This window comes from Buceros rhinoceros, unplaced genomic scaffold (assembly GCF_000710305.1).
Source record: "Buceros rhinoceros silvestris isolate BGI_N320 unplaced genomic scaffold, ASM71030v1 scaffold11709, whole genome shotgun sequence".
Classification (NCBI taxonomy): Eukaryota; Metazoa; Chordata; class Aves; order Bucerotiformes; family Bucerotidae; genus Buceros; species Buceros rhinoceros.
In genome coordinates, this window is record NW_010433297.1 from 7,205 (window position 1) to 17,530 (window position 10,326).

A 10,326-nucleotide genomic window follows, 5' to 3' on the forward strand; every position below is an offset into this window, starting at 1 on the left:
GTTGCTGTGCGGATCAGCGATCAGCGAACTCAGTTTTTCATTCCCAGGTATCCATCATATATTTAATAGCTTTGTTATGATTAAAACTAATCCCAGCCGTCTCAAGGTTTGTTACTGGAAGGTCAACAATAAAAACACAGAACTGTTTGTGTGGCTTCTTTGGCTGTAGCATCATTTATTTTTTCAGTGCAGTCAAACATTGTAGACAATTTCCTTCCTGTATTTTTGTTGAGAAATGGAGCTTTTGGTACAAGCCATTTGACGTTTGGTGCAGAAAAAGGTGAGTTTGGGGCTCGAGTCCAGTTTCTGCACATAGGGCAGCCAGAAGAGCAAGTTTCTCTTTGACAACAAAATTCAACATTTTGAAACAGTGGGACAAAACCGAGCCAAAAAGGCACACAGACACACATGATTTCCAAACGATAAATGAGTCTGTAAAGCAGCCCCCAAATCTAGCTGATGGGGAGCAGAACACAAACTATCCTGAATACACGGTGTTGTCCCCCCAAGTCCCTTGTCGCTTACTGTGACCGTTCTCTCGTGGGCTGTAACCCTCCACTACCACACCAAAGCCTCTAATTCAGGCATCCAAATTATTAATCCCCATTGTCACCTTGGCTGCTGATGGGACGACAGCTCCTTAGGCCAGCGAGCGCAAGAGCAGGGAAATCATGTGTTCACAGGCTTGTGTAAGCACGTGCTTTGGGAAGAGGCTCCTCCTGATGCCTTACAGCTTGCGGAGTTCTGGTTGCAGCACCATTCCTTACCGATGTGGTTCGCCTTGAAATGTTGTCCCTGTAAACGAGCATCTCCTCTGGTTTGTTTCATACACAGGAATTCATTGCGGAATTGTTTCCCCTTCTCATAATCTGCCGCTTTTGTCATGTAATGACTGATTACGGTGTAATTATTGGGATTACCTCGCCCACCTATTTTGCATTGGGTGGTGTCTGGTTTGCGGGTCCATTGAGGCTTTGAGATCTGCCTTTGGCCTCAGTGGGTGTGTTCCAGCTTCACTGATGTTCATCCTGGCAGGTCTGAAGAGACACAGGGCAAAGGACTGTGGCCGTGGGCCCTCGACCAAAAAAAAATGTGCCAGGAGTATCTGGACGTTGCACAGGCATTGCAGGACATCTCAGCTATCGAAAAACTTTGTTACTGCTTTTGTCTGTTTTTTCTTCTCTCCCGCCTCATAAAACACCAGCATCCTCCTTACAGAGCATCCCCCGCAGCGGCAGTCTGCGGTGCGGGAGTCGTCAGGCAGTAACAGAGCCCGCACAGAGCTGAGCTCCCCGGGATGTGGTGGCTTCTGGCTCCCTCTTGTGTACCAAATCTTTGCTGATGGCCTCAAATAGGCTCAGACCGTGAGGAACCAAGGACCACGGAAAATACAGGCTTTGCTGCTTGTAATAACATGATTTTAATGCTGATGGATCTTCAGATTAGATCCACAAACCCAGAACTTTCCTTGGAGATCTCCTCAATGCCTGGTTGAAGCAGTCTGTGCTGACACACTGCGGAAGAGCCTGCGGACGCAGAAGGTGGTGGGTACTGAAGAGGATGACGGTGGCCTGGCCTGAGCGGCACAGGGAGCTCGCTGCCGGTTTTACTGCCTGTCTTATCTCCAGGGGAGAAGGACAATACAGGTCCTGCACATGCAGTGGGAGGATGCACACAGGTTGTCTAACGCTTCCTCATGATGAGTTTTGTGCAGATGAATGTTCAGAGTCCTGAGACACACGGGGGTTATACCTGGAACTATACATTTAGTCACAAAATGGTTTCAGGTCCAGAAGGCATTCTGGCAGAATTTGCATTAAAATTATCATGAACAAACTGTGTTCTAAGCTATTTAACAGCTCCATATTCTCCGCTGTTCCCTCAGGAAAGCTGTCTGCTACGGTGCTATTTCATCTGCCCGGGTCTGCTGCCCAGCCCCTCCTCGAGCCCCTCTGACATCTCCTGACTGTACCTCTTAGGTCGCCCTATGGGCATATGGATTTCAGTGTATTTCTAATTTCTTCTGCTGACTGATGGTGTTCCAAAAAGGAGTGAACTGCAACGAGCGCTGACAAAAATTCTATGTTTTCTGTGAATGTGTTTGCTCCTTTTCTCACTCATGAGAGACAAAAAGATGATGTAAGGACAGAAACTGTTGCTTTATTCCTCCATTTCTCAGTTGCTTAGTCAAAAGACCCACAAATCTGAAAAATTCGCTCTTAAAAGTTATCTTTTCACTGTTAGCATTTTTTAATTATTAGCATTTTTAATTACAGCTTTATAGCCTTACATATATTTTTTTTAAGAGGAGGCAAATCATCAGTTGCATAGGAACAAATTAATAAATATCATACACTGTTACATTATTTTCTTTTTACCAAACTCAGCTCCTTCGACAAAAAGCATTTGTAAGTAGCGCCAACGATGAGCCCAGTACGAATGACAAGATGTTGACACACAAACAGACAAAGCCTCCAGCAATAAAATCCAAGTATCTTCTGTTATCTTACCCGGTGATTAAGAACTACACAATCCTTGTGTAAAGACACTCACAGCTCTGTAGCTCTTCAGGTGCTGGCACTGTCACTTGTGAGTTAGTTCTACGCATCTCCCTACACTGCAAGTTATTTTGTTTTAATTTTACTCTCCCTTTTGACTGTGCCTTGCTGCAACTAACTTTCCCGCCAGATGAGTATGTCTAAAATACATGTTATGAATTTGGTTCTAAACCCCTTTGTTTTCCATAGTAGTGGGAAAGACCTGATATAAACTTCAGCTCAGTCATACTATAATGTGCTTCTTGAGTTTTGGGCATTACAGGATGTACACAAGATTCAACTGTCCTATAACAAATGATAAAGGGATTTTAATTTAGTGTTGAGGGAGAGAAAATATATAATTAAAGCAAAGTTCATATATACGAAAAAAGGGGATAAATCACCTTTTTAAAAACATGCCAATGCTTCTTTTCTCACTTTTCTTTTTGTTTGTTTGCCATTTGAAATCCAAACCTCATGCAGATGAGAGCATATATATTCTTTCTTAGATTTACACACATAAAGATCCTCTCCTCTGTTTCCTGCAATACAGTGGGCCGAGTAGAGTCGGCTCAAGAGTCAGCAGTGCCTGCCTGGGATGATGTGCTGTGAGCTAACAGGAAATAAGGAATAAAGTAGACACTCCTCCAGAACAGAAAAAGAGTTTGAAAGAAGCCAGAGAGCGTGATAGTCCTGAAAAGGTCTTTGAAAGCCTCTTAGAGCCTGACAGCAAACAAGCTTAAAGTGGGAGAGCAGGCTAGACCTGATGTCTGCTTCATTATCTGCAGTCCTTCGTTATCTACCGCTTACTCCTCCCTGCAGGCTGAAGGAACAGCACTGCCCTAACAGTAAATTAACGGGGTAAACCCGAGAGTCCCCGCGTAAATTAACAGCTGCCAGGGAAGAGAGGAGCTGTGATTCTAACCGTGCAGGAGGTGAGCACCCACACTGCGGGCCCACGAGGGAGTGGAAATGAGAAGAAAACTGTTCCCCTTCAATGTTTAAGCCATGTTACAGATGTTACATGTTACAGACGTGTATCAGGAACAAGCAGGTAGAGCTTCTAAAGCATCCTGGAGTCATTCATATGCCTGGGACACTTCCTGTAGTCCTTTAATACCTTAATTCATTGCAAGCCTGGCAATAAGAAAAGACTGGGCACAAGAGTGAGCCTGGGAGGGCAAATTGTTATAAAAGCACTGCAAGATATTTAAAAAGAGATGCCCGGAAGATTAGACATGGGACAGAGCCAGATTTGGAAACCCTTGGCAGCAGAAAATAGCAGCAGCCAGTGAGGTTGCCCACTGTTTATAGGGGGGAGAAAAGAATGAACACAGAAAATTGCAGAAGAGTTGGGGGTGGAGAGCCACAGCTCCCCGCGTGTCGGCTGTGCCGAGCGGGGCAGGTACAGTTACGAGGACGTAACAGAAAAAGTGTCCTCCAGGGCATGATAGAGGCAAATAAATCACCCGGCTAATTTACACTGAAAACTCATGTATTTAGGGTCTACTGCAGGCGACTGTTGCTATCGTTCTTCTCACCCCAGAGCACGTTTCCTTTGGCATTCCACAGCCGACACGTCCTGAATGGGGGTCTTCACCTGCTGTAAACATGAGGACATCCAGGATTTACAGCAGCATCAAAAAAGAGTGATGTCCAGGTTTAGCGCTTAGGAAGGCTTAGTTCTTCCTTCTCCTGAAGCAGATGAAGCTCCCTATGGAGCTAGTCAGCAAATATCTTCATAAATCAATGAAAAAAATACATCCTTGTGCAGTCTAAAAACCACGGGCGCTTGTGTGTGCCTACCTGAGGGAGTCAGACACCGTGAGACTGCCGCAGTCATCCACAGGCTCCGTCCCTCGCTGGCTCTGCAGAGCCTGCACAGCATGTGGATGTGCTTTACCCCGCTAAATGACATCGCAATTCTTCACGCTTTTACTTCAGTTTCCATTGGAAGGCACAAGTATTTCACAGCATGTTAGAGCTCCTGATGTGGAACGTAGCACAAGAAAGAAAAGGGGCTTTCCCAGCAGCTCTGGCATCCGTTTTAGTCACCTGGACAGGCAATATCCCAGGTAATGGGGTATGGCCCGGGTGCCATCAGGCTGTCCCGGCGGTACTGCTCATCAGCCGTGAGTTGCGTTTAATGAATTGGCTGAGAACCATCAATCATAATTGCAGCCATGTATTCCCCAGGCAGACAGTGAAAAGACCAAAGAAAGGGAGACCGAAGGCAGGTAACTAGTCTGAAGTACCGCGGGGATTTTGAACCCTCTTTGGTATGTGAGTGTGTGAGTTAACGCTGCCTTCCCAGAAAAGCATCCATATCGCTGCAGGAGACTGAACACGGACAGTCACCTTGAGCTGGCCCGGATGAGCATGCGTTTAAAGGAGCAGAACCCTGAATATTTATACGGAGCACAAGTTAGTAAACACTTGAACGAGTCACTTTCCATGGGAAAAAATCCTATAAATTTCACCAGGCTCTGGAAATGTTATTTATTCATTGTCAAAATCTCACAATGTCTGCAGCTGTTCTTACAGATTTTGTTGAGAGGGAACTCTGCGAGACTGAAGAATCAATACCAACATAATTTGCTTGAAAATAAGGAAACTTGAATCTGAAACTTTATCCTTGTTTGAAATCCCCGTTTCTTTTTTTGTCAGGTGCATATTTTCATTTTCTACTTTAGACGTAGAGAGCGCCGTCAGAGAGCTCACGCTTGAAGTTCAAGTGGAAAAATGCCAGCACACTCTTACTTAAGCCCTGAAGAATGTGTTTCCTCTTCATGGTCTCTTTCTTCTCTGTGACAAATATCAGTTAGCAAATATTGATTACCACAAACCCGGGAAAAAGGTGCAACAAATCGACTGTCAAGCTCACGGTCATTTTCAATCTGCCGCACAAAGAAGTGTTTTCAAAGCTTGTTACGCTTTAGGTGAAAAGGATCCCTATAGAAACACATGCTTCATATATATTTTTCCAGTCCCATACACACATATACTTAGCCCAAGAATTTCCATGAGTCTCAACCAGAATTCCCTGGCAAAAGGCCCTCCGAGGGAGGAATCAACAATTCCCGGTTTCAGAAGCCTGTTACTGACTACAAGGCTCGACTGACGTGAGGGTCCTTCTTCATCTGCCATGCAAGAAGGTCAGACAGACCATAAAGAACAGTGTCGGAAATGTAAAGGCAGGATCATCAGATTGATTACTAAAGAATACAGGATTACAGTAATATCCCTACAGCATGGTGCACTAACTGTATGCTGGCAGAGATACTGTGAATTGAACAGGAGGCTTTGGATACAACTGTGGGCTTTTCAGATACCATCAGTGAGTGAGGAGAGCATACAGTATTTTGGGGGCTAACCAAAAATGTCTCCCAAGTTTGGCACCTTCGAAAGCGATGCTAACACCTTCCCTTTACCCTGCAATCTTTCATGGAATGAAATTTCTCGGTTTGTTGAAGATTCACTCGGTGAAAGAGAGATGACTGAAAGCAAATGGCTCTGAGGACCTTAAATGTCAGCAGTTTAGCAATTTCCATGATTGCATCTACCCCCGTGTTCTCGGTCATACGGATTCACCTACTTTTGTTGCCTCTGGCACGACGTCGCAAACATAAAACGAAAACGAAACCCAGAGACATAAAGAAATGCTGTGAAGCATGACTTAACCATCTAGACCGGATTTCTGGGGATAAGGAGGAGAAGGTGACTTCCACGGTTTTATGGGCTAACTGCCACCTCAGGTTTACACCGAGGAAAACTTAATTACTCGGGGCTTTTAAACATCACTCTTCAGAAAAGGAAGGGCTGAAACCAGGAAGCTTTAAAACATCAGTAATTAAAATTAGTAATTTAAACTTCTTCTCTAGTCATTATGGAATTAATGAGTTATTTAGGTTTAGTCTTTGTTTAGGCAGTAGTTTCTGTATGACACTGAAGATTCTTCAGGATGTTATTCTTAATGTCTGTAAAACAAAACGATTCTGAGAACAGTGCTCTTTATTCTTTCACAGACACGGTTCTGTTCGTTATTTTTTTAGAAGCACGTAAGTCACATCACCGAGTCACACTACATCTAGCTGGATTCAGCTCTTATAAAGCTCTAACAGAAAGGAATTTGTTTTAGTATAGATTTACATATTGCATATAAAAATCTTAAACGTGCTTTCACACAAGCTTATTTTTAGCTGATCTCTGTAACCTCTGTCAACTGTGTTCTCTGTCTGTGCGTAAACAGTTGAGAATTTCTCCTCCTCCTGATTTCTTGCCTTCTGCTTGATGATGTAGGGAGCTATTAGGTAACTGCCTTCAAAGAGCAGGTCATGAAAATGTTTAAGTGTAAACAAGCATATAATTCAGAAGCAAATAAGAATGAGGGAATATGCTATTATGGAGTGGGCATAATGTCTTTCCCTGGAAACTAATCTCAACTGATTTAAGCATAAAACAAATAAAAAAGCACGTCCTCAAAAATAAATGATTGCCTTGAAGTTCCCCCTCTTTAATAATATTTAACCTTTTTTTAAATGACTATTCTAAAAATCGCTTTGTAGTTCTAGTTACTTGTAATTTTTAAAATTAGAGCACAATGGAAAGAAATAACAAAAAGAATCCTCGCCTTATGGTGTTCAGCTGCAAATTCCACATGCGTGTGTGCAGATATGCACGCAGTTTTGCACAGGGTCAAATAACAGGCTCACTAATTGCACAGCTAACTACAGAGAATGTTAGTTCCTGTCCCAGAGTATTCGAGATGCATAAAAGTAACCAAAGGCAATCCCAATGCAATTCTCATTTTGCCCCAGAACGAAGAACCAGTATCCTGGCCAACTCCTGAAATGAATTTGCTGTGTCTCGATCTTTTATTCATCTCTGAAAACTGCAGCAGAGGATTCCTGGAGAAAAACCTTCTGCAAAAGCAAGATCTTCCCTCTGGGAAGGGCAGCAGGCGTCCGCTCAGCTGTACCTGCCTTCTGCCAGCACACCTCTCAGCCTGACCATCCCAAACTCAGTCCCAAATGACCAATGACCAGTAGAAAAAGGTGCTGCTGTATGGACAGAGTTCCTACTTACTTATTTATGATTGAAAATGACACGTGAAAATTCACTTACTCTCATGGGTCCTTCATGAAACGTTGACAGGAATCTCTGTCACCAGGTTACCTAAGCATTGGTTCCACTGCACATTTTCCTTTTAAGCACACACAACCCTATTTAATACTAAAATGCCTTACGACTTCAGTGTTAAACTTTTTTTTAAGTTTCTGCTGAATTCTCGAGCGGCAGAACATGAAGGAAGACGAATTCTTATAAACGGCAGGAGATAAAAGTACAGGCGCTCTCTTCATCCAGCTTTATTGCTTTAGTAGTGTTTGTTTTGCACTTTCCTATCAGTATGACGATTGCTTTTTTCATGTGCGTGTTCAAGTGTTTGCTTAGTCTCCTTAGGAGCTCTTGTCATGGGTAAGGAAGCTGTAAGCTTGACAAAAGCTTTGGCATCTGGTAGAGAGAGCAGAGGCTGGAATTCATTGGGTAAGGAATTTGTGGCTGAGCACAGAGGAGAACTAGGGGTGTTTTTGCAGGGTTTAGAACTCAACCATAAAAACTTCCACAAGAGAAAAATGTTGACTATTTATGTCACGCTCCATGGCAGTATTGCAAATGTTCTGACGGCGGAACCAAATGTGCGTGAAGGGTGCGTCGACTTTCAACGAACTCCATTGGTGTGTTGGTCAAAGCAGGTATCGCGGTTGCATCGGGATGTGCTTACGGCATGGGAACCAGGCGACTTTCTGCTCAGCGCTGCCAGAGTTCTGTGTACCTCACTCACTAGCGTGGCCTTGGAGAGTCATTCCAAAAGACGTTAAGCAGCAGGAGTTCTTGCTTGCTGCATGCTGTTTGTTCTCTCATCTTCCTCCCAAGGGAAGATGCTTGGGCAGTGAAGTGTTGTCTCTTTGTAGAGTTGGTTTTATTATGAATACGTAAGGTGCCTCAGTGGTTTTGCTAAAGCAAGTCAAATGACTGTGTCATTTGTCTTCTTTATGGAAGGTCCGGTTTGCGACTGTCCTTATTTCCCAGGATATTTCTTTCACAATCCCAGCGCAGTCTCCAAGAACATTTTGTCTCCTGGACAGACAATTTTTATGACAGCATTTACCCCTGCTGAGGTGGAGATAGGCAGCAAAGGGAATGGTCTGCAGGGACAGATGAGTGTAGCTGTCAGCACTAGGATGTAGATGCATTTTGGCCATCGTGGGAAATCCCGCTGTGATGAGAAGGACCAAAGCTTGCTCTTGACTTCTTTGTGAGAAGAGATTGTAGACAGCTGAGGACAGGTCTGATGATACAGTCAAAATAAACAGCCTGGCTGAGGGCTTTTTATTCGAGGTGAGTTGTTCTGAGTGCTGAAAAGCCTGGTGACCAAATACATCAGACTCTTGTAGTCCAGCCAGGAAGCAAGTGAAGCGTGAATAACTGAGTAACGTGTCACTGTCTGCCAGCATGGGATGGGGTCTTCTAGCCAATCAAGGATCACAGAAAGCATTACTCATGGGTAATGCTATGTCCGAACTTAGCACAATCAAGGAATGCACAATCAAGGAATGCGAAAGGACTTCTAAATTATAGATTCAGTTGATCAATTACAGATGTGGATTGACTAACTCCAAAGTAGACTGCATTTTGCACTCCTCAGAAAGGCTTTCCTCACATCATGATTCTTGCATGGGTTCTGTTTCACACAGCTGGTTTTCATCCGTGGGCTAACTTTGTTCAAGCACAGAGCCAACACGACAGAAACAGCAGGGTGGTTCTACGAGTGAGTAACAGAGCAGCGTATCGTCTACCTTTCTCCAGTACCTGATTTTATGCCACCTGATCTGTTTAGCTTGATGATAACAAAGATCCAAGAGAGATGGTTCTTGAACTCCACATGTGAACAGTTCTATAGCATCTAGCAATTACTCATCACCCCCAGCCTGCAGAAAGGACACGAAGCAACTTAGTACACCCTCCAGGGTCCTTCCCTTTCGGTGGAAACAACTTATTTTCGTGACTGATCATCTCAAGTGCTGTTGGGGGGAGCATACAGGAGGGTATGAAGATGACAGCTCTCTGTAAGTCATCATTTCTGTTAATGTTAGTGACATGCAGCCACTCAAGCTAAATGGCTCTGTGGGTCAATGGCCAGGCCTGAGGTCAAGTAATCCTGATTCTTCTGTAGAGTACGTGCTTGTTCATTGGAACCCGCTGGCAGCTGACACATGGTCCACACCTGAGCTCTGTGATGTCTACCCTTCCATCTTCTGCAGTTAATTGGTCATAATGAAGACTGAAGATTCAGCGACTGGAACAGTTAAATACCATGAGCCCACCAGAATTTTTCTTTCTCAGCCATGAGAGTCCTTTTCTTTCTTATTCACAGCACAGAGCAAAGTAGTGTTTTGTCGAAACATTCTGTAGCATTGCTTTATACTTCACACATGTTCATTACAATGGAATAGGAAAAAGTCATAGTATCTGTTTATTAGTGGGTAGCTGCCTCTGCAAAACAACTCAGGAACTTTTTGATGGGAAAATATAACTTGCATCGGCAATATTTCCTGACTGAGGAAACTGTGAATGGTAGAGTGCAATGTATACATCATAAACAAATGTAAAATAATACATGAAACACAATCCTCGCTTTGCATACAAGTCTAACGATGGCCCCAAATTGGCTACTACTACTAGGGAGGGAGATTTTAAAGATATAGGAGGGAGTTACAAAATATAATGT